The 24,800-nt window shown below is 37.3% G+C and overlaps 1 protein-coding gene across 2 annotated transcripts in view; it reads right to left on the reverse strand.

The window, feature by feature from the left end:
- The window catches only part of BMPR1B (bone morphogenetic protein receptor type 1B), a 229,067-nt gene that overhangs the window by 172,429 nt on the left and 31,838 nt on the right, over positions 1–24,800 (reverse strand). For both annotated transcript variants that reach the window (XM_088057152.1, XM_088057151.1), the window contains exon 2: positions 10,264–10,334. The gene's annotated coding sequence lies outside the window, so the exon portion shown is untranslated. The remainder of the gene's footprint in view (positions 1–10,263; positions 10,335–24,800) is intronic.

Here is a 24,800-nt window from a genome sequence, read left to right on the forward strand (position 1 = left end):
AACACAGTGACTTCCACAACACATTTCTTCTTTTTTAAACATATGTAAATGAACAGTTTTTCTAATAATTACTGAAATTAAAAATAAAATTAAAAAAATCTTACCACACACAATAAAAATCTTTTGGCAAATGTTAAAGTCTTAGATCTGCTGGGAAGCATTCAATTCACTTCAGTGGGGTATGGATTGTGCCTTTTATCTCCTACCTGCAGCTGATTCAGCTCTAGCTTAGACCTGACAAAATCCTGCCAACTTTACTGTCACTTCATAATAAACTGGCTTTTTTAACTGAACCTAACTGAAAGACTGAGCTTGTGATGACTGCTTGCAATTACATTTTCATTTCCCTTCGTTGACTATGCACATAAGTGCTGTAAATCTCTATCATTTTAAATGAGGTCTTCAAGGTTAATTTTGGCAGCCAAAGAGAAGTAGGCATCATGTTTGAAGTACTGTAGGATCCTTTTTTCTTTTTTTTTTAATCTTTTGGACTCAGATCAATCTCAAACAAATTCATTGCTCACCTATCTCAGATGACATTTTAATTGCAGCTTTTAACTACACGCACACTAATGGAAGAAAACTGGGTATAAAGTTCTCAGAGTGTACATTCAGATGGAGGGCCTTTACTGTGAATTTGGTTTGCATCACTGAACTTTATATTACTGTGATACCTATAAATATATTTAAGTACAACTAGGAAAAAAAAGTGCCTCTAAAATAACTTTCTGGATGTCAGATGATTTTTTTTTTTAGACTTTGTTTGCAGAATATTAGCATTTAAAACCAAAATTTAATTTCATAATTTGTGGAATTATGCAAAAAATTTCCTAAATCTCCATACCTGCTGCTGCTTTTTGGTTAGATATTTTTGCATTCTTTCAAAAATTCCCACAGTGTGTGTGCATATATATATTTATATGCCTAGAGCTAGAAAATGTCAAAGGTCCACCTTATATTTTTATTTACTGATTTTGCTTTCCGGCATCAAAAAATTTCTTTTTTTCAAGTCAAGACTGTGACCCTCATAAAAGGAGTTCTCTAGGTGGTCTTTATATGCAAACCCTCACTGACAATATTTACATCTGTGAAAACATTTTAAAAGCACTGAAGAACGTAAAAAAGGCATGCAAAGAAGGAAAGTGGAATTCTCACAATTCACATCTATATGAAACAAACAAACAAAAAAAAAAAACAACTAATATCTACTTACTGCCCTAAGGCTCTTTCCACACAGTACCACATTTGCTAAGGTCCTTTCTTTTCTTTTGTAGCACTAGAGTTCAGTGCAATTCTTCAAATGTGCATAAATGCCAGAGATGTATGTGGAGTAACAGTGTTTAAAGGTTTCACGTGTTTGTTGGTGTTTTAGATATGTATACTTTAAAATAAAAAATAACATTGCTTTGGAAACCTTGAGACTGAAATTGGTTTCTTTCAACTTATTTTCTCAAAGTGACACTTTCTGTTGTTGCAGCTTTGCAATATTAATTGCTTAGTTTTTTTCTTCTGGTGAATGATATTTATAACAAACATAACTAGCTCAATGCAGCTGAAAGCCATTAAAGTAAAAAAGTAGGAATCACCCATTCCATCTGCTTTTCATAACAAAGGGATACAAAGAACATACTGAACATTCATTTCCATTTATCTAAACTGATATTCCCAAAAGAAAAACCCAACATCCACCCTCAAAATGTGCAACACGTCTTGTATTAGAAGCATAAAAAAGGAAATCAAAATTAAATAGGAACACACGCTGCAAATAATGTACAGAAAATTAAATATGTATATAAAATATTAGAGCATTAAAAATTACAGGAAGCAAACATATTTACTCAACTTTAGTAACTAAATAACAAAATATTTGAAATAAAATACCAATTGGAATATAAATCCATTTGAAGATTTTGATGTCTGAGTATCAAAATATATCTTTGTTAGATGTGTCAGAACAGTGCATCTATATTAAAAACTTCACAGAAGAGCAGTGTGTCAAATGTATTGCTGTAAAAACTGAAAGGTAGAACTTTTAATAACTGAGACTACAAAAAACACATTTCTAGCATAAGAAAAACCAGAGAGTACCAGATTAGGGGAGAATGCAACCAGTGGTGCTCAACCACCCACTGCCATCATCAGATGCCTTTTCTGCTGGCCTTGGCTGGACAGAAATGAGGACGTACCACAGGTACATGTACCTCGCTGCACACTTTTCCAGCTTTGGAGGCAAATCTTTAAACCTGCACTCAAGAATTGAAAACACACATTTTCTGATGGGAAATGTAAATATGAAGGCATACTTATTAGAGCAGAAGGCAGTGAGAGCAATGCCGTGTACACTGACCACAGAGAAAGGCTTGGAATTACAGTTTTAGACTGTGCTGGAAACTTGATGACTTGTTAAAACACTACAGAAGACATGCACAAAGTGAGTTCATGCAGAAATCTGACAAAACTACTCATAACAATTCCTTTCCTCAAGCCACTAGCATGTCTTCTCATTGGGGCAATATTTCTTCACTCAAGTTAAAAATCGGATTTTTCACTGAAGCTATGAGTCTGGTATATTTAACAGAATCAATAAACATGCGATATTAAAAAGTTAACTTGAATTCAAAGAAAAGTTCTAACTGCATTTTACAATATTCCATAAAGCCTAAAAACTCTTTAAATCTCTAACTTCTCTAGGCTGAGGGACTAAAATAAATATTCTAGCTATTTATTCCTTAAAAAAATACTCACATCTACTTTATATTAGAAATTTTATGGAAATTGCCAGAAAGGTCTGGCATCTTAAAGAACCATTTACAACAATTTTTTTTTGCAAGTCATATCACTTTGATTTCCCAGCCATACCATCCTACTTTGAACAGGGCTTGAAATTTTAAAAGCTTGAAAGAGGTCCTAAGCCCTATTACCTTTATTGAAAATTTGGTGCTTGAATTTTGAAGACTTTTTGAAAATCCAGAAACAGAGACATATATTGACTCCAGCAGCATTATGCTTCAGATGCAGCTAAATAATGTCTTGCAGAAAGAAGCAAGACAACCTGAACCTAAAATATGATACATTGACTGATGAAGGATTAGATTTGTGGTCCTAATAATTCAGGATGGGAAATGTAAAAAGTCTGGTTGCTACCTAGCTGTATATAAAAACCTTACAAAAAGTTTAGGAAAAGCTTTAAATCTGCTCTATATAAAATTAATGTCTCCCTTTCCCCCCTCAAAGTTGCTACTTGTGTCAAAAACATAACACAAAGTACTGCTTAGAAAGAGGCAAATACAGATTTATTTAAACAACAACTTGGAGAAGCAAAGCATCCTACAACTCACCTTTGATAGCACATTACAGATATTCTAAAGGCGTTTGTTTAATCTTTCTAGTAAAAGAAGCAAAAAGACTAGCTAGACTTTGTGAGCTTAGTGCAATAAAGCTTCCTACTCTAAGGAAGTCCAGGGTTTCTGAGAACAGTTTTCCACTCCTAAATTGTATTGCTATTATACACACTATTTTACAAAAATTATGACATCATATCATGCACGGTGTAAGGCCCAAAGACAAAAGATTGTGGGGCACTTCTGTCATTGTTAAATATGGTTTTCCTCCTGGGTTGCACCTAAAAAAATAATAAAAAAAAAATAAAAATATATATATATATAAAATATATATCTATTAAAAAAAAAAATTAGAGACCTGGTCAGAGGCATGACATATGTGAACTTGCTCATTAACTGCTGAGAAAATCACCATTTCTAGCCATCTTTTTAAGGACTTTTATACAAGCTAATGTTACAATCTGGATTTTAACATATTTGTACAGGGTCCCCTTTCACTATGGCATATTTATACCCTGTCAGCTTCTTCAAGCTACAGAAGGGGTATCCCTTTCTCTTTAGGATGAACAATCCATCGAGTTTTAGGATTAAATTTTTTTTTTTTTTGCATCCCCTTCTCTATTCAGTTTCAGGATCAGTCCTTCCTCTAGCAGCATATGAAACAAGCAACAAGCATGATTTTCTTCTTCATTTCTCAAGGCTGAACAACTGAGGTTTTTCCTGGAATTTAAACTAAATTAATGACTAATACCACCATAAACAAAACAACTCTTCCACCCCCCAGTTCTTCAGTATTACTCTTTAAGGACAGTCATAAAGCTGCAAAGAAAGAGACAGAACACTCAATGGCTTTTAAACAAATGCTACCACATTTTAAACATGTGCGTGTTTGCCAAAGCTCTAAGGCTCTATTGCTCAAACCACTTGTGGTTTCTCAGCACTTCTTTTTTGAATGATTGTGTCTTTATAAAATAAACATGTTTGAGACTAAATTACTTGTGTGTCTGTTGGGAATAATTATAAAATTAGCTCGTTCTAATTTACACTTGCGGGTTTTAAAAACATAGCCAAATAGCATAGTGAGTCTCCTGGTGAAACCAAAGCCTGGCATGTCAAACATGGTTTAAATCACACACATGGACTTTGATTTTCTCAGTGCAGCAGTCTGATCTCTACAGCAGGCTTAGTCCTTTAGTTTTGACTTCTAATTCTCCAAATACTCCTTTTGCTTTTGTAGGTCTCCAGAGACATTAATTCAGCGTGCCAACAGGTTGTGCAATATGTAACATGAGTAATTCAACTCCAGGCACAGCTGTAATTTTCAAAACTTACTATCTCCACGTATGGTTTCAGTAGTTTGCAGTATGTTGCTCATCCATAACACATAAAAAAGCTTTGGCTGCTGAGTATCTCAGTGTCCCAAATACGATGGACAGATGGGCTACAGTTCTAACCACATTACCCAGGAACGCATTTAAGGTCCAATTAACACTATTCAGGGGAGCAACACGTGATATATTTTAGCTGTGTCCCTCAGTCCCAATGATTCGGGCAATCTAAATTATGTTTTTCCAGGAAGAGAAATTATCACATTATCACAATGCTTCTATTGTACTACCCTGGCACAGCACATTACACTTTTGGGCATTAGGTAGTTACAGCAGCAGATAATAACTTCCAGGGAACTGCAATGACCAACTTGTTTCCAAAGTGTTTTCTGCTATTCTACCAGACAACACTGGTTGATGTAGTCAGTATTTTCATACTAATATGCCAGGATTCACTTAAAATAGTCTCAGCCAGCAACTGGCAACTCTGGAAAATTAAAATCTTAAACAGTTTCCTCCTCTTTTACACTGGACTTACCACACAGCATGTTTTCAACAGTGGATTTACAGCTCCATGAACCTACAAGATGTACATTTGTGATTAAAAGGATTCATTTCATTTAATGACAGAGGTTTGTTTTCACTATCAATGGCTAGAACTTCTATTTGGCATCCCACAGTTTGCCTTTTTATCCAAGGCCAGGGGAGATGCAAATTGTACTTTCTGTACCAAGATAAGGTGGGTTTAGTTTCTGTGTTTACATCCTGCTTTTTATCCCTCGAGGCTGCAAAGGTTACATTACCATGGCCTTGCCACCACTGTTTAACCTTATTTTCATCTTTTCATAAATAAAAAAAAGTCTTTTTTTTAATCATAACATAACTAATACTTTAACCAGCAGGTTTTCCATGAACAGTCTGTGGTCTCAGACTTGTCCCACATTTCTCAAGCACTGTAAATTCTCCTTCCTCTATGTTAGAGACTTTTGAATAGTTTTTTTTCACCTCTTCTCCCTCAGAATATAAATATATATCTCAACAGAATCTCACTCCCAGTCTGACCCAAACTTCAGTCCAGCCTGGTACAGTAGTAAATCACATCATCAATCCCTTCACTTCCTTTTCCTCCCCTACTAAAAAAAAAGAAAAGCTTCCTGCACATCTCCCTGCTTTCCATAACATTTGCTGCATCCCCAGTTTGAGAACACCTATACTTGTCCTCATTATACATGTGTATTAACATGTGTCTGCATATCCATGAGCATGCATACATATATGCCTATATATAAATACATGTATATTTATTCACAGAATATTTATGTATGTATATGGGTATATTGAACATATATGTGTGTATTCTCTGTATAGAACAGACACCACACACATTTAGGTGGCTGTGGCAGGGTGCTAAGCACTACACCCTACATTGCCACTTTTTGACATCCTCCACAGCACATTTTTCCCAGTGCATTCTCAGGGGTCGATTCTTTCTCTAACCCAATAAAAAAGTCAATAGTAAGCATTGTATTTAACAGCCTGAACTACACATGGGGTATTTTACCAGTGTGGCTTTTCAAGTGCACTTGAGTTTACCTTCTGGCTATTCTGAAGAATGAGTAACTCGTTCCACTCCATTCAGCAACATCCACTCCTCCCCCAACCTCCCTCTTTTGGACTGATCACCTTTTAGATACAAAAGGAAATGAGCCACTATGTGAGAAAGAGGTGCATTCCCCAGCATTAAGGCTTTAGAGTAGTCACCTTCCCAAGCTGAAAATGGCTTACCAGTAATCTAGAACAGACTGTTTTCTTAGAATTCGAAAGAGGAAAGGCAACAGAAATGCCTCCCTGCATAATTTTCTACACAAATCAGCCCTGCCTTCTTGATATTTATTCAAAATTATAACATGCACCTCTAAACTGAATCATGAGAACAGTTACTGAAAGATAGTTCCCAGACACAAAACATCACACACTTCACCGGCTCTGTGACTCTGCTTGCGGCTTTATACACTACTGAAAACCTAAATACCACTCAATTCTCCTCCTTCGATAGAAGAATAACAATAAATCTTTCCAGCTGCAGTTACCGGCTGTTTCAGTGGCCTGGCTCTGTATGGGGACAATTAGATTACAATCAATTAGTGGAAATATCCAAAATAAACACGTCAAGACAACATCCAACTTCCTGGAAAGTTAAGCTCCCCCAGCAAACCAAACATTTCAGCAGTATTAAAGCTCTGGTCTTATTTTAGGAAAACAGCAATGCTATTTTCCTCACTTCTTTTACAATATAACTCTTATTCCTGCACTTTGTTTCCAAAAACATCACGAAGCCGGTCAAGCTCCTTTGAGGCAAATATTATTTCTGGGGACAGTATTTGCTTTATGACACAGCTCTCTGTTCAGGGAGAAGATTGTCCAGAACATGCATGTGCTCAATCATAAACCAGACAAGTATGAAGAGTGATGCTGCCCCAAGGGGTTCTTGATTTAAGGGTCAAGGAGGAAAGAATTAAAAAACAAATGGGGAGGACTGTTGGCTTGAACTTGAACTATGAAAATTTTTTCACTATGGTAAAAAAAAATTACACTGCTCATCATAACTGGGAGAGAAGATGTAGGAAAAGTTGAAAGACAGTTTCTGGCCTTCCACTCCCAAGGACCTGAGCTTTCCCAGCCTGAGCTGGCAGCCTGCTGGCACGTTTTTAAGCAGGTTTTTAAAGCCTTCATCCTACTCTCACACCCAATTTACAGACCTGAACTTTCTGTGTATAATACAGAAGCATATTGTGCTGGAAATAAAGCTAATACTCAAGGGCATTCCTTTTGGAGCACACTGCAGGTAGGAGCAGGGAACAGCTAACATGATTTTTCTTCATGAAGCCTGCAGCCACTGCGGAAGTATTTAAGCTGAAGTGGTAATTATGATATGGGGAAGCATCCCAATCTAACAACTGCAACTTTCTGTGGCACTGTTAGCTGATCCTGCCTGTATAGCTCAAATTCCTGCCGTAGCTACACACACACCGTCACCAATTCACACAGGCAGAAACTGAATCTGCCACTGATTATGTTTGGGAATTTCTATCATTAAATGCAATCCTTAAATCCTGCTGGATATTGGTAAATTTAAGTGTGAACTCCAAGCTCTTCCAGTCCCACAAAGCAACAAAAATCAAGCTAAGTGCTGCTGCTTTGTTTGTGCAGCCATGGGAAGAACACACCACAGAGACTCCAGATGTAGTGATTCTTTTCTAAATAGAGAAAGAAAAGAAGCAAGTCAAATCCAAGATCTCAAATCTAGCCAGATATATAGCTATATATAGATATCTGAGCAAGGCTTTATGGATGTACAAGAAGCATGGAGCAACCTCTGCTCAAGATTCAGAAAATACAAGAGTACACTGTTTCACCAGAGAACTGTACCTTATACAGGCAACTGATTCTCACCAGGACGGGAAGAAAAGCATTTGACTGTAACCAGCAAGTTAACACTGTAGGTACTATTAAGCATTTATGTTCTTTTTTTAGATTTATTTATTACTTTACATGAGTTCCCCAGGGTAGGAAAGAAGGGGGGAAAAAAGAAAGGAAAAAAGAAATCATACACAATTAGATCCTAACATAGTAAATTCTCATTTCCTTCAACATGGGTTTTGCCAGAATGAGATTAAGCTCAGGCCATATTATTTTATCAGTAAATTATTATTAATACATTTTCATGTATGTTAGCATAACAATTTTTCACCCTGCATCTTCAGCAATTTAACAAATTCCTTCACTAGGAGTCTACAAGTCGTTCAATAAACCTATCACTACAGCAAGAAAAATTTTTTTTCCTTTCATGATTCATGGAGAATTCTTCCAGCAACAGTTTAACCTTTGAGATTATACGTGACGAGTAAATTCAAAAATCACAAAACATGAGCATTTGAAATGATAGGCTTCACAAGTTGCAAGGGGGAAGAAGGACAGGAGCACCAGGATTAGAAGAATTCTACAGAACTCAAAGGCATTTTTTTTTATTTCTCAGTGGATAAGAGATTAAAGCTAAAGCCTAAATTCCAAAACTAAAGATTTTGAAAGAACATTTCCATACCAAAAATATTTTAACTGTATTTTCCTAAGTAAGAAGGCAATGTAACTCCTAATGTCGATACACCCATACAATCATAAGGATATGAAGGTGATTACAGCTTTCTCACCCCCTAAAATAGTAGACTATATATAGTGCAGTAAGCACTTGTAACTTCATAAAAACTGCATCCATACATAGTGCCATGATAGTGCTGCTTTAAACTACTGATTAAGGAAGTTGTATAGGGCTTACAGAGAAAACCTCAAAATCAGCTACATCAGCCCAAACACACAAAACTGATTTTTGGTCAATCTTCTGATTTCTCCTCACCTTTGTTAAGAGTTGTCTTTTCCAAACTGTTCAACTTTCAGCAAGTAGACTTATGCTGTGCTGTTCCTGATAGCCTAAACATCAACATACAACTGAAGCCTTCATTCTACCATCCTGTTAAATGCATTGCTGAACCAGTCAAAAGTGGATCTGCAGATGCAGTCACCAAGTAGGCAGTGACTGCCTTGGTTAAAACACATTATCACCTCCAATGAGAGACTGCAGCCTCTGTCACAGGACAAATTAGAAATGAGCATGTATGAATTCCAGCCCCTTTGAACAGAAATTGAACCACACTTATGCTCTCTACCTGCATGGCATGAAGGTCACATGGATGCCAATCTGCTGCATGTCTGGTCTCTGCTAAACCAGAGCAAGCCCACAACTAGCAGCTGTCACATCAAACCCACCCCCGCTTTTCAAAATTTGCCAAATGGAAGGAAAGACAGTCCTATGTAGATTTCTACATCAAAAACTGTAATAAAGAGTTCAAAACTAAGCTGCATGCTCTACTTCTAAAATGTTTCTTGCAGGCTTTAATTCAACACACAAAAAAAGTCGTATCTTTTAGCACGACATGAAGGAAGAGTCATTGAGGATGGCACATCCCTAAGAAAACTTCCAGAATTTTATCCCCTTCTCTGTCTCATGTTTCTGACAAGCATGATAATTATTTGCTGCTTAATTTTGAAGGTGTTATCTCAATTAAAGTAGATCTCAAGGTCCCTCTCTCACATCAGCCTCTGCACTCTCACATGACAATACAGAGCAGTGAAGGTAGCAGCCTGGAAGCCTACCCATTTCTTTGACAACAGGCATGGAGAGAACTCTACTGGTTTTAAGAGCCCTTGCTGAATTCGTGGAAGCATGATGGAGTGAACTTAGGCAGGCCAGTTCAATGGCACAGGGGAAATATCACAAGTACCTGCAGCAGAACAAATTGCTATCCACTTTGTCATGCTGATCTACAGGTACCTGCTTATCTTCAGAGCCTTTACTGATACCTGTGATAGAGTTACACATTCCATTCCCAATACAAGTTATATTATCACACACTGCACTTACTACAAAGCACAGAAGTTGAGAAAAATAGCCCAAAATAAACAAACCCTCCATCGACAAACTTTCTATGAGCTCATAATAATGAACAGTGTCTTATCCTTATCAAGAGATGCTGTCTTACCTTTATCAGGAAAAGCTGAAATGTCCCTTTCTCCTATTCAGCTCTCAGGAACAAAAGAAATGAACCCCACCCTGCAGGCAAAGAACATTTTTTTACTGATTAGTGATATTCTGAAAAAAGGTTTAAATCATTACAAAATAATACAGACCTTCCAGTTCTTGGATGATAGGCAAAAATATGATGCTATCTGGAAAAACACCCACTGATGGCACATAAGGAGCTATATATTTACTACCTTATTTTAAGAAGTGACATGAAAACACTCTTATGAACTGCAGCCCACTGATGGCAAACTATTCAATAATACTGGTTGACAAGGAAAATCACACTTTTATATATTAGGTCCACTTCCAAGATAAAATGGCAATACTGCAACCCACCACACAACCTTCGACTACAGTTTTCATCTTAACCCAGAAGGGCCCCAGAAGAATAAGATTACATGATACACATGATTAAAAATAATTCTGGATCCCCTAATAATTTACATATCTTCTAAAATAAGGCTCATCTCTCCTCCTTGTTGTAACAAATGCACAAACTCAAGCCCTTCCATGGAAGTAGGACATGATTTTTATGGCAACAGAAGTTAGAAGAAGTCTTAGGGTAAGAGAAAGAGTCTCAAAAGCAGTAGTGAAACTGAGATTCATTTATTCTGTAGTATAACCATAAAAGCATAACTGAAATACTCAACAAGTGCAGCTTCAGTCAGCTGCAGAGGACTGAAGACAAGGCTTGAAAATTAATCACAGAGGCTAGATGCAAGAGAGAAAAAGAAGCTAGAACAGCAGCTGCAGAGGGATGATGATGAAGGCTGCTGGAGAATGAGCATATTAAAACTTGTGTTGCAAGAAAAAGAAATTTCATGTGTTGAACGAAAGGCACAGGAGCAGAGAGGGAAGGACAAAAGGAGGACCAGAGCCTCATTGTATTTGCTCTTCAATTAACTACTCCATTATTACAGTAGAATGTGGAGCAGAAATTACTCATTTAGACAGCTTCCCAAAATCTTTGCAATCATAGAATCATTTAGGTTGGTAAAAGACCTTTAAGATCATCAAGTACAACCATAAATGTCACTGCTTATCTTATCTGAAGTAGTTTTACATATATCAACACCAATTCAAGAGTTACATAATTGCTCAAGCTCATTCCTCTCCCAAACAGTGGCCAAATACTTATCATTTCTTTCACACTAGAACACCTAGAAATGTTACAAGGGCATAAATACAACTGATACTTGCTGATAATGCTTGCTAATAATGGGCCAATTCAAGTAGCTGTCCTTGTTCCTACAGCAGGTTTGTCATTCTACAGTTTTAATAACCTGATGTTTGAAAAATTAATGTTGTTTGTTATTAAAAAAATACCCAAGTAATTAAGAAGCACTAATCAGATGTTATATTTTAAATATGCAACTAGCTCATAATGACATCATTATTTCACAGTATACATTACCATTTCCCTTTTTCCAGGATAAAAGAAAATCTCCATGAATTTTGTTTTTATTCTGTGAACAATCATGCATTAAAAAACCTACTGAAGTGAGCTGTGTTCATTTGGTTTTGCTTTTAATTAACAGAGACCAGCTGCTAATGGTGAGTCTGCGACCCCACAAATACCTCTAACTTTGATACCACGGAAGCTCACACGCATCTGTAATACACAACATATATTAAAACTCAGAAAAAATTACTGCCTTTACTCAGTAAGAGTCACTGGAGAGATTTTGAAAGCTTCCTTTGCACTGCTGAATGTTTTCAAAAGGGCACAAATATTAGAGATTCTGCTTTTTCACATGCATTAATTTGTGCATATAGTCATATCTGTTCTGAAATACTCTTACATTGTGTTTACGCATCCTAGAAGTTTGTCTGGTGCTTACACAGAGTTACAGGTAGAAAAGGTTTGGTTTAACAATTTATTTTCAATACACTCTGTATCAGTATTTCATCACCAAATTATTTTAACGGCATACATTTAACAGAGCAACTCTCACCAGCATCAAAAACTTCCCCAAGTTAGTAAACGTCCCTGAGCAAATCCTCCTGGCCTCTTCTGAGCATTCACAGAGCCCTGGAGCTGCCACAGCATTCTCCTTGCAGCCAGCCAGTGCCAGTGCCTGACAGCCCTGACAGTGGAGAGCCTTTTCCTCATGTCCAGTCTGTTTGACTGTGTCCTCCTACACAGTTAAAAGAGGGGTGAGCACCTTATTGGGAGCTTACAATTTACACAAGCAGTTACACTTCCACAGTCTTTTTCTGAAGGACTTTAAGCAGGGTGGTTGGCAATAAAGAATGACAGCTTCTTCCCTTCAGCTCCCACAAAGGGACAATAATATCCTCCTCAATTTTGCCATGCTCAGCAACAGGCAAAAACATCACAGGGATATTTTCACATTATTTTCCTGTTTTCTAAAATCTCTGGAAACCATTTTCCTAGATCTTTTTATTCTTTTTCTCAACTCCATCCTGCAGACACCAGGGATTGGTTTCAAGTAGGTAAACTCCACAGGTGAATGTCCCCAACAATCACAGCACAGCCTCTCCTGCTTAAGACAATTTCCTTTTATAGCCTTCAAGCATATGATTCTGTCCTATTTTTAAAGGAGTCCTTAAAAGAAAAATTTTCCCATCCAAAGCTAATGCTAAATACACAAATGGTGATGTATTTCACTATAGACGGACAGGACTGGTCTCTCTGCCTGCTTTATCCACAACACTGCATGCAAGCTCCCAGCTTCCAAAAAGCATGTTGTCCTATTTGAGAATGCTTCACACTCTTCTGCTTAACTGACTTAATTTTTTATAATTGTGATCTACAGGAGCTGCCTAGCAAACAAATGGTTCAGCTGACACTGGACCATATGTTACCTCTATCAGCTGGGTTAAAAATATAAAGACCTTCCTTCATTTTGAAATTCATTTTGTCTCAGGAAGACAGAAAAGAGGAAAATGAGTAAAAAAAACCAACAAAAAACAAACCTGAAAAATTAAGCTGTACAGTTTACATTGTCCTTTACCAGACCAATACAGCTGCAATTTGACATCCATGTGGCTGACCTCAGCCCTGGTGTATAACACATACAAGAGCCAAGGATAACAATGCCCATAGAAATGTGAAGAGGATTCAGTTAGCATTTACTCTAAACTGCACAGAAAAATGAATAATTTTGAGCTAATTTATCTTTCCTCTTGACCCTGCAAGAATAGACACAGAAAGGTGAATTTAGCTCTGACCGATACAATCCAGGATTTCACAAAGAAACTGATATTATTACAATGAAAAGATGGGAAACACTAAAGGAACTGTAAAAATGTTCTGTTTCATAAGATAAGGAAGCTTTTTGCTACAACTAATATCTATTTTGACTTCTTAAATTAAGCTAAATAGTATTTTCATTGTTCTTTCACAGCTCTTTCAGAAGGAGCAACTGCTGTGACAACCCAAGGACCAAAGGCTCCACAGCCACTGACAGGAAAGTGCCCTTTCCCCCTCCTGCCATTTGTCAGCCTCACAGGCAAAAGCTGAGAGAGAAGCACAGATTGGAATGATTACATAGAAAGTTTGAAGCTAATTAAATGCATTATTCAGCATCACTAGTATTTAAAACCTATAGAGAAAATTAATAGGTGCCATCAGAAAGTTTCTAAGGGAGATAGATTACAGAAAAGTGTTACAGCATGAGGAATACAAGATTTCACTTGAAGCAGCCTCCACAAGACACAAAAAAGACCACCCCAAAAACCATGCACAGAAAACTTCATGAGTATCTTTTTACAACACATGTGAACAAAACATATAGAAATACATGGTTTGATTGTAGAAACCCAGATAATTCTTCTGGACATCAGTTTTCAACAGTGGTTTCAGTTCTCAAATTACCCAGCATTATGACAGAAAGAAATCAATTCAAGTACATTTGCAGTTGTCTCTACCTACCAGTTTTATAAGGGAAAATTGGAACCACAGTACAGACAAGAGGATGAATAAGAACATCAATCTAATTACAAGTAGACAAAAAAAATATTAATCTCAATATAAATAAATTCCTCCCCTCCTAATAGACTACATGATTTAATATGTCAGGATCACATAAGATACCACTTTTATTAAGACTGGAGCAATTTGACGTTTACCATTTTCTAGTGGCATATTGGTGAGACAAGCAGAAGCTCTAAATAAAAAAAACAAAATCAAAACAAACAAAAAACAACAACAAAACCCCACAAACAAACAAAGACCCCCCAGAATTTTCAGCAAAACACTGAATTGACATACATCTTCATCTGTGAAGAACTGAATCTTGGAGGGACAAGATTCTAGCAGGAAGGTGTCTATGACCACTATAATCAGTGGCAATTGTGAAGTCTTGCATTCCACCCCTCACACAGTCAGCACTAAAGGAAACTGCAGCACACAGCAATAAGATGATGACAATCTGCCACCTTAACTATAATTCACAGATATGGATAAACTCTTCTCCATAGGTTTTCATCGCTTTCCCATGGCTGCCAGTGTTTAAGTTGTCAGGAAAAACACAAGGCCCCTTCTTACAACATGGTTACAAAATACAGTTTTGCTATCCACTGAATGCTCACCTATTTCAACGCACTTTTTATTACTTCCTATTTTTTGTACTTATTGCGCTGCAAATTAGTGCCATCTGACAGATTCTCCAAGATGCAGGCACTAAAAACACCACAGGTGATCTATGCAATGAAGCCCTTGTCTTGCTCAAGCTTTCCCACATCCCCCCATAGCATCCTCTCCCTCTCTATGGCTCCGTGCCATTCAGGCATTCACACACTGGGCCTCCTTTGCTCATTGTTAGAATGACAAGCACCTATCTAAACAGAGAGTATGAAACACGATCGACGTGTTTTCAACTGAAATCCAACAAAAAAAGACACTTCAAGCTGACTTTTGAAATAATATGTTCAAATATTTTCTTAGTATGAAAAGAGTAAGCTCTGCTCCTCCAGTCGGAAAAGTCCCTGCAAAGGCACTGCAAAGATAAGGAACATGGGGAATTTGGCTTCTGTATTTGCTGTCACCGTTTCCATGGCACACAAGTACCACAAATCAGATGCTCAAGGAGTAAAGTTTAATTCATAACTCATGCAACTAGGTCGGAGTTATCCCAGGATTAATGAGCTACAGCACCATCATAAACAACCAAGACAAGGGCCAACACTGCTTGATATTGTAATAGAGTCTGTGTTTGGGGTTTTTGAATTTTTGGGGAGAGTAATTGGTTTGTTCAGGGTTTTTGCTTTTCTTTGTTTTTCAAATGCAAAAAATCTTTGATATTTGAAATTCTGAAAAGCAGCTTCAATAGATAATTAATAATCCACTCGACTTCATAGGATCTTAGAGTTTCTGTATGAGCAGAAATGCAGTAACACTGTAGTCCTTACCAGCTACTCCATGGAAAAGAAACCTAGCAATTAAACATATGTAATTGCTTAAATCAAAGTCAACTTTTAAAAATTTTGAACAAAGTCTGAGTACACAAAAATTGTGACATTATAAATACCCTTTAAGTTCACATGGCTTTACTGAGACCTATCGGACTTGTCAATAGTACAATATTGAATTCTAGCCAGTCATGAAGTTAATACTTGAAACATTCTAGTGTGTTTTTAACTCCAAGGTAGAGGAGATATGCCACTACAAAAATCATGTGTGTTGACATTATGAATCATCATCTATGAATGTGCATTAAAGTAACTACCAGTTAATTGAGATATTTTGAGACACATAAGTTTAAAGGGAGAGTCAGAAAATACATTTCAAAGAACTAAGATTAAGAATGTAACTGTGGCTTCCACCTACACTTAACAACTGGAAATTCAGTTCCAGCCTCAGGCCTAGACTGGGTCCAAAGATCCATTTTGAGCTCTACACACAAACTGGCTGGAACTATTGGTAAAATGTTGGGCCTGTGTAGCTACATTTTCCTTGTGGAGCTGATGGGGACTATCATTAGAGATTAAAGGAGCCCTAGGCTACAGGCTGTAAAGGAGAGCGGGATGTGCTCCCTGGTATTTGTACTGATACCTCCCTGAAGCATGCTGGAGAAGACAGAACACAAAACTATAGGCTGCCGGTGACAAATGCACATATGTATATTTGAAGGGCACTTGACATACTTGATGTCAGCTCTGTACTGTCCCCAGAGGGGACTAACAAAGCCGAGGTGCACGAAATCAGGTGTGAGGAAGGACACCCGAGGAACAGCAGGTGCCCATTAGTCAGCTGCACCCTTCTGCAGTGAGTGCTTGTGCAAGAGTGATTGCTCAATTCAAGTACCTGGCTAAGGACAAGCAGCTTGCAGCTGGTCCTCCCAGAGACACCCAGGGCCACGCGTTCCCCACCTCCACAGCTGTGCAAGCAGGATCCCTGTGACAGCAGTCCAAAGAGGAACTGTAAACCCAGTCCACTTCTCCCTCCTGAACACACACCCTGCATCATAATGTGTCATCCACGAGAAACAGAGAGAGAGTGTCCTAATGAACCCATCTTCTCAGATTAATCTCTAAATCAGTGTTGATACAGCTAAGCCACAACCATGGCCTATTAAAACAGAAAAATATTTGTCCAATTCAGCATTCAATTCTGGGTGTGTTCTCTGTAAATTTGAAACCTTCCATTGAAGCAACAGGATTATAAAAATAGTGAAGTATGTTGTAATTATCCATGCACATGATCGTACCAATGTGAAAAAAATAACTATAATGGGACAAGGCTACCAGAAAGAGTTACAAAACTTCAGTGTTTCTTCTCCCTTTTTAAACAAGGCTAACAAGGTAAACAAATAATGAGAAACACCCAGAGAGGTGAGAATTACAGTCCATTATAGGCTGAGGCAGTGAAAAACAAGAAAGCCAAAATATCAGCATAAAAATCAGAGTAAATTCTAAATCCTTATTTACAACATGATGTGCTATGACTTTTAAACAAGGAACATGGACCTTTCTCTCTTATTTTCAGACTTCATACAAATCTCTGCATTTTCCATTGAAAAGACTGCCACATACAGTAAATAAAACACGGTTTTATTGGGAGGTGGAGGGAAGGGGGCACAACAGAGACACCCTTCTGAAAGGGCACAACCATATTGCTACATAAGCTGCAAGGGAAATGACAGCCAGATCTTCTCCATTTATGAACAAAATTCATTGCCATGAGGGAAGAAAAGTGAGGGCAAGGGCTTTCCATTGCAGCTTGGGCATATAATGGAATTTCAAACTAGAGTGATGGCCAAAACCAAACAAACACATGTGTGAAAACAAACACTACTTGCTTTATGAAATCCCACAACAGCAGTAAAAAACTGGAGCCTTTTGGTCATTTGTGAACCAAATGGTTCAGACAAAAAAATGCAGTTCACTACAGCACAAAGTTACTAATTCACTGCAGTAGAAAAGCAATGTTTCCTTTTGCTTTTGTTTACTTTGGAGTTGAATGATTCTAAACTACATAGGCAGGATACTAAATAACAATCACACGGCTTCTGTGTGTATATATTGCATATGTGTAAAGAGGCATTTGAAAATTATATGAAGGTTGGGAAAGATTAGAAGCCTTGTGCCACAGAAATGTTGCATAAGCATGAAGAATGTCTAGCATTACTCTTGAAGAGTTAAGAGTCAGAAGGTCAGCCCACATATGCAGACCTTTCCTCTAAACAAGGTTACCACAGTGACCTCCTCAGAACTGCCTGCATCCTGGTGTATTTTTGCCCATCTCTGCTCCAGGTTTTCACGTAGTTGGAATTCCACAGATGGTCCCCATCGCCCCTGAAGAAATGCTCTTTCCAGATGAATTCCCCAGAACAGAACTTCATTTCTTTGATAGCAGAGGGATATTTTCCAGAAATTCACGATTCCCGAAAGCACAACAGGTGGCTAATATTTAGTCATTCCACCATTTTCGAAAATACAGTAGAAGTATAAAAACATTTCAGAAGGCACTGATGTTCCAATAAATGCTGGAAGCTCTCTGACCAGCATTTGATAACTATACATTCAAGGATTCGAGAGTCCCTTCTCCTCATTTCAATATAAATAGAGTATTTGTTGTAAAGCCTATGCTAATGTCATGCTTCTGAAGTTTCAGTCAACTATTTTAAACATGGCATTCTAATGTCCTTTGTTAAACACACAGAACAGTCAATAGTTCAATACTCCAGTCTCTCCCTCCTCTTACTATTTCATTTGTTGATGTTAATGATTTGCTAAGTTGATTTCCCATCAACCACAGCCTCTGTGTTTCTCAAAGTTCCTTAAAGATTACTTCAGTAACAAAAGACATTATGACACAAAGATAAAAGCAAAGATATCCTAGTATATAATTTTCCAGCTGAAGGGCCACGCCTCAACACACACAGCTGTGCCCATAAACTCTCTTCATGCCATCACAGTGTTCCTCAATGCATGCACATGCACCCTTCAGCAAAATAACCCACACTTATCACAGAACATTTGCATTCAGACTCCATGTTTAGCAACCCTTTTCCAGGATTTCTTCTTGCATCTCTGGCAAAATACTGTAATTCCTGCATTACATATTCATTCTACACAAGGAGCAAAATACAGATTTCTTCCTTAACAGAAATTTGGAATAATTAATAACAGAATCATCATTATTATAAAGAAATAATTTTTCTGCATGCAGAGAGAATGCTCATCTTTTATACATGCTAAGTGGACTTACTGAGTATGTTTTTCAGGAAAGAGACGAGAAATCCTGTAACCCAAGATGATACAGAAAAGTATATAGGGAAAATCTTTAATTTCCTACATTAGTATAATCCTTTAAAGGGAAGTCATCAGGGAGATCATCAAGGAGAGGTAAGCATAAATAGAATTGATTTTTAATCTCCTTTGCATTTATACTTCACTGACCTTAAAAAAAAAATCTCATTTTCACTGCCTGCTGTTAATGTTACAAACATGTTAATGCAACAAACATTAACTCTAAACTAAGTTAAAACAGGATTTAAATGCAGTGAAGTAGCTTGCTAAAGATACCTTAGGTGAGTGGTAAAATGGGTTCACCCAAATTTTTTTGACTCAAAATGAAGTTGCCAACTAAAAATTTTCCATGAGAAAGGTTTCCTCCACTTTGTATCTCAGATTTTTAAAGGTTTCAAGTTCACTGCCTCCAAGGCTTCCTAGGAGCGTCAGAGATGAGTATAATCATCTCCCTTAAAACAGGATTCTGTTAAACAACTAAAAAACCAATAATGAATAAATTAAGCTGGCACCTGCTGAGATTTTTAAATGAGCCATGGTGAGCCTCTTGCTCCTTGGTGGCACCTTTGCAAATTGCTCCTCACCTGGGTGAAAACCCCAAATGCTTTAACTGGTAGAGGCTGCAGGACAGGGGACTGCAAATTAACTGAAAGTAGCCCAAAAAAAGTCCTTCAAAACCAGTGAAGGCTGGTATAAACCTGCCTGGTAACTCCCACAGTGTTATCAAATAAAATAAATTGACTTCAGGTTTTTCTCTAATTCTAAATTTAAGTTTTCTGCTAAAGACTTAGCTGCTGAAAATTAAGATGGTAACTGTTCCACACTTTCCTCAAAGATTGAAATTCAAGTTTCCTCAAAGCCAATACTTCACTATTTTTTTTAAAAAAAAAAAGACCAGATCAACATTTAAAAGGCAGATCACTTTTAACTGAATGTTTTACTTGAAAATAGATTAGAATTACCACCAATCTTGAACTGTTAAATAAGATTCTACTTTTGCTATACCTCTCCTCATGTTTGCAGACTTTTTTTTTTTTTTTTACCTTTCTCAGCAATTTTGGCAATGCAGACAGACAAATGATTTTTCTTAGTTTTCCCTACTTCCATTGTAGCTGACTCAGGCTTGGTTTCAAACGTCTGCAAAATATATTTGATGTCTGGACTACTAATCCACAGAGGTTTCTTTTTCAGCTTGTTTCCTTGGAAGGTGATGGAATCAATTCTATTACTGTTATTTTCAGAAAAAAATTGATAGAAGTTCAAACACTACTGTTTTGTTTTAAATAGAGCCAGCCTTTGAAATTCAACTACCTGCCAGTGGTCTAAAATGTCTTTTTAAGCAGTTCACATAACATAGCAAGTAATAAACATAAGGCAAAACTTTAGCAAGTATAAAAAGATAGGAAAACACCCACATGCCATTACAGCCTGTTTCGACCTACACATACAATATAAATCAAGCATAAGGTAACAGTAGCTTAACTAATTCTATTAATCTCTATGAGTAAGCGTTTCATTTGGCCATTTTCACATCCTGTAATTATTCCAGAGGAAACGCAGGTTAAAGGTTCAACTAGCACTTAAAATGTCTCCTAAAACATAATTATATATACAAGACTTAGCCTGTGGGTAAAACTGGGAAACCTACAACACAAAGCATTTATTTTTCCCAAATAATCTGCTGAGTCCAATTATAACAATAACATTTTTTTATCATTATTAATACTCAGTTCTATGCAGAGCGTATCTCAAAAGGAAAAGCTATCTGCAAGCTGCACAATTTGGGCCATAAAGCCTTAGTATTCAGCCAAAATAAATGGTTAAAACCATTATTAAACCGATTTATGAGCCCCCTCTTCCAGTTCACTCAAAGGAAGAATCACAAAAGCACAGTCACAGTTGTCAATTGCTTGTGTTCTGCAGGGGATCACTGCGATGGCACAGGCTTCAAGGGAAGCCCTGCTTGTTTAATATGTATGTTTAATAGTAAAATATGGCTTCAAAAAACACAAAACACCTATTTGCTTTTTTGCTTTTGGAACAGAGTCTGATTTCCAAAGATGGAAAGGGACCCCACAAACCGTGCATGACAAGATGGACCTGCTTATCTAAACTGCTTAGGAAAGAAGAATAAAACAAAACCAACAAATAAAATGACTGCAGCAAAAAAAATCCAAAACTCACCAAAAAAACAACTAAAGAAAAAACCAGAGCAAACAAAACAACTCCATAAATTTAAATTACCAGGCATGCAGTGGGAAAAAGCTGAGAAGAGATGAGCATTCAAAACAGGCAGCAATTCAAGTCAAATAGAAAAAATACTTCAAGAGAATCCCGCAACTTTTATCTACAGAGTCCACTAATCTCCTTCATCCTATTAAATATGCATAGTAAGTGCTATATGCAGTATATATTAATTTGAAACAAAGACAGTCAATTGTATTAATTTGTTATTGGCAATTTATAAAGCACATAAATAAAAGGCTATTTGCCATTACAAAGAAGGCTCTGATTCTACTCAGCTATGGTTGATTTTAAGATGTGAAAGCACCAGCACAAGGTGTTCATAATGAAATCTGTAAGCACCAGTTCAAAGTCTGTGTTCTGGAAAACATCATCTTCTCTACTTATTTCAAGAGGTGCAATTAATGGAACCTGGCAAGCAAGTTCCAAGGCTTCAGTTTAAAATTTAAAAAAAAAAATTCAACCTGAAAAGCTCATGAAAGGAACATTAGTGTTAAAAATGCTTTAAGTTCTCAAATTAGTAAATATTAGAATTAAGGCTGCTCATGAAACATGAGTTTATACCTCATATATATTCATTGCAATGGCTTTGCCCAATATTAAAAAGTAAGCCATCTATGAACCGAGAGGGAAAAAAAAAAAGACAAACTGAAATCCCCCAAGCTAAACGGCAATGCTCCTGTGACCATCCTGTTTCAGATGATGCAAAAATGTATGAAATCGCTGTAGCACTTCATGTAAAAAGATTGTATAAAAACACGAAAAGGGGAGTTTCAAAAGATCGTACATAACTACTGTAGTGTCAAGCTGGAACTTAAATACAAAGCAAAATGACCATATTATATACTGAGAAAGAATTCTGGTTTACATATTTTTCCATTATTTTTAAAAACATTCCACCGTTTTACTATAAAACCCCAAAACCACCCTAACTGGTTTTGACATATTTTTAGAGTTCTGCCAATGTTTTCCCTTCCTTGGCAATTTTTCTTCAGACTTGTAGTAACATCTCACTCACCAACACAAACAGCTTAGTTTTTTAGTTTAGTAACAGATTAGTACAGGTATCTGCCAAAGGTGACAAGCACCAAAGTACAGGCAACAAAACAAAGCCCAGTAGATGTTTTATGTTTTGGACACACTTCCTAAATGTTTTAACCTTCCAACATCCATACAGCAAGATCAGAGAGCAACGTGAAAGGATCCTCCAAGTAACTTCTACAGAGTAAAGCATAAAACTGTGTATTCAATAAGATACCTCTTTGCCACTAAACCTAATTTTCTGGTTGTTCCTCGCTTAATCCAGTTTATATTCATGACATCTAGGGGATGAAGAGGGAATGGAAATGTCAAAACGTTTCTCCAGTTCCAGTGTGAGGAAACAGCAGATACCTCCAAGGTCTCCCTGACCTTCCAGCATTATGGGGCAATCTTTATACAAGGACTAAGTGTTCTCTTACAGAGCTCCTGCTCTGTACAAGGTACTGATCTTTCTGTTAACACCTGGCATTCAGGTGTTCTTGTCCTACTTCTCTTTTGCCAAAAAAAAACTTCATGTACAATGTAACCCAAACAGAGCATAGGATCCTGTCCCAAGCATAGTTCTGTTTTTTCAGTCCATTCCTCTTCCTTATTCCTTGCTCAGTATCAATCCCTGGAACAGGCTGCCCACAGAAGCTGTGGATGCCAAGTGTTCAAGGCCAGGTTGGATGGGGCTCTGAGCAACCAGGTCTAGTGGAAGGTGTCCCTGTCTGTGGCAGAGAGGTTGGAACTCAATAGTCTTTAATGTTCCTTCCAACCCAAATTATTCTATGATTCAATGGTCTTAGTGACCCCTCTAGATTGGAAATGGGAATCAACATTCTGCATTAATATTACTTTCATTTTGATTGTAACATTGGTGAAAGAGCTGGGCCTCAACATTTTTTTTGCTGGCAAGAGTCAAGTTCCACTGGTTTACAATAGGAACACCAGAAGCAGCTTAGCTTAAAACATCATATTTGTCCATGGTAGGCTCAAGATTTCCCTTCCTCTTTCTACTCCTGTACCATTGGGTTGCTGCATTTACACAAAACCACATTACTGCTACTGAACACTGGTAAGTCCATTGCAAGCATTCACTGCTTGTTTCTTTCCTCTCTGTCAGCACAAGAGGAACTCCTGAGTCACACTGAAAGTTTGCAAGGCAAGAGCTGAAGCCAGTGCAGATGATGTGAATTATTCAAGCATTCCAAACATGTGTCTTCTCAAACATCAGTCACTTGATGCATCCAAAGATAAGACACATTTTTTTTATTATTTTTTAAGGCACATGGCAAAAAAAATGAAAGCATTTATATGGGATCAGAGTGGATTCAGACATCTCTAGCAATGAACATTATTCAGCATGCAAAGATTTTATAAATTGAGTGCTACTTTTTCTTAAAGCATAAGACATCTAAAAATTTACATAATAAAAATAGTGTTCTATTGATATATACAAATATCAGAAGTACGCTGACACTTAAAACTGAGGAAATGACAGTCAATTAGAAAGAAACAACAATCAAAACAAAAACGGTATGAGAATGCATTCATCATCAAATGTAATTTTTTCTTTCTGTTGAAGGAAAGTATGACAGCACGCACCTGTTGTTTACAACCTTACAACACTGCTAATGAAAAGGTGCCAATACAAACCAACTCACAAACTCTCCACACTGCTGAGTAGAAAGAAACCAAGGCCCTGATTCAGCAAGCACCTACTTTTGCTGGAGCAGGTTACCTACCTTGAAAGTTCAAAGGAATGTCTCGCCCAAAATGAGCTGTCAGCCTACAATAACATTTCAACACTTGGGGCTAAAACAGGAACTAGGAAAGAGTCACACCAACACTGTATACTCTGTGAAGAAGTGTGATTTGTACTTTCAGCTGGGGAATAAAGTTCCTTGTTATTTTTGTCACAGATGGTCTGTCATGGCTCAGTCACTGCCCACTAGAGCAGCTATTGGCAATGGGGTTGCTACAGCTGCGGTTGAAGGGCAGAGTTAAAACTGATGGCTGCTCATTTCTAGAAGATGCTCAGTGCTGCTGACAGTGAGGCATGGTATGCTCTGTAAGGCACAAGTTACTTCAGCTGTTCTGTACAAGGGCCTTGCCTAGGACAGGTGTTAATCAGCACCAGTTTATAATCCCTTAACCAGTATGTCCCATAATGATCTTCCTCAAGAACACCACTGTCACAGGCTAGTGACAGTACCCGACCTATTTGTGCACGATGAAACACAGAAAATAACCACCTGGGAATTAGCTATACAGCTTTCAATTCCCACTATTGACAGGAAAGAAAAGGGATGAGCAAATTAAACACTTGCACTAATTATTAGTGCTTTGGAATTTTTTTATTCCTAGAAGATCAAAACCTCAAATCCTAATCAGTTATTTTCATCAAAACAGAATTCCAAGAAAGCAAGAAGATCTCCAGCTCTTTTCACCACGAACCCATTTGACCTAGGAGAGGGTGCAAAACAGCCCTGTGCCTTCTGCAGCCAG

The sequence above is a fragment of the Pseudopodoces humilis genome, chromosome 6, assembly GCF_049639895.1.
Source record: "Pseudopodoces humilis isolate 2021_Gansu_Grassland_sample_001 chromosome 6, ASM4963989v1, whole genome shotgun sequence".
Classification (NCBI taxonomy): Eukaryota; Metazoa; Chordata; class Aves; order Passeriformes; family Paridae; genus Pseudopodoces; species Pseudopodoces humilis.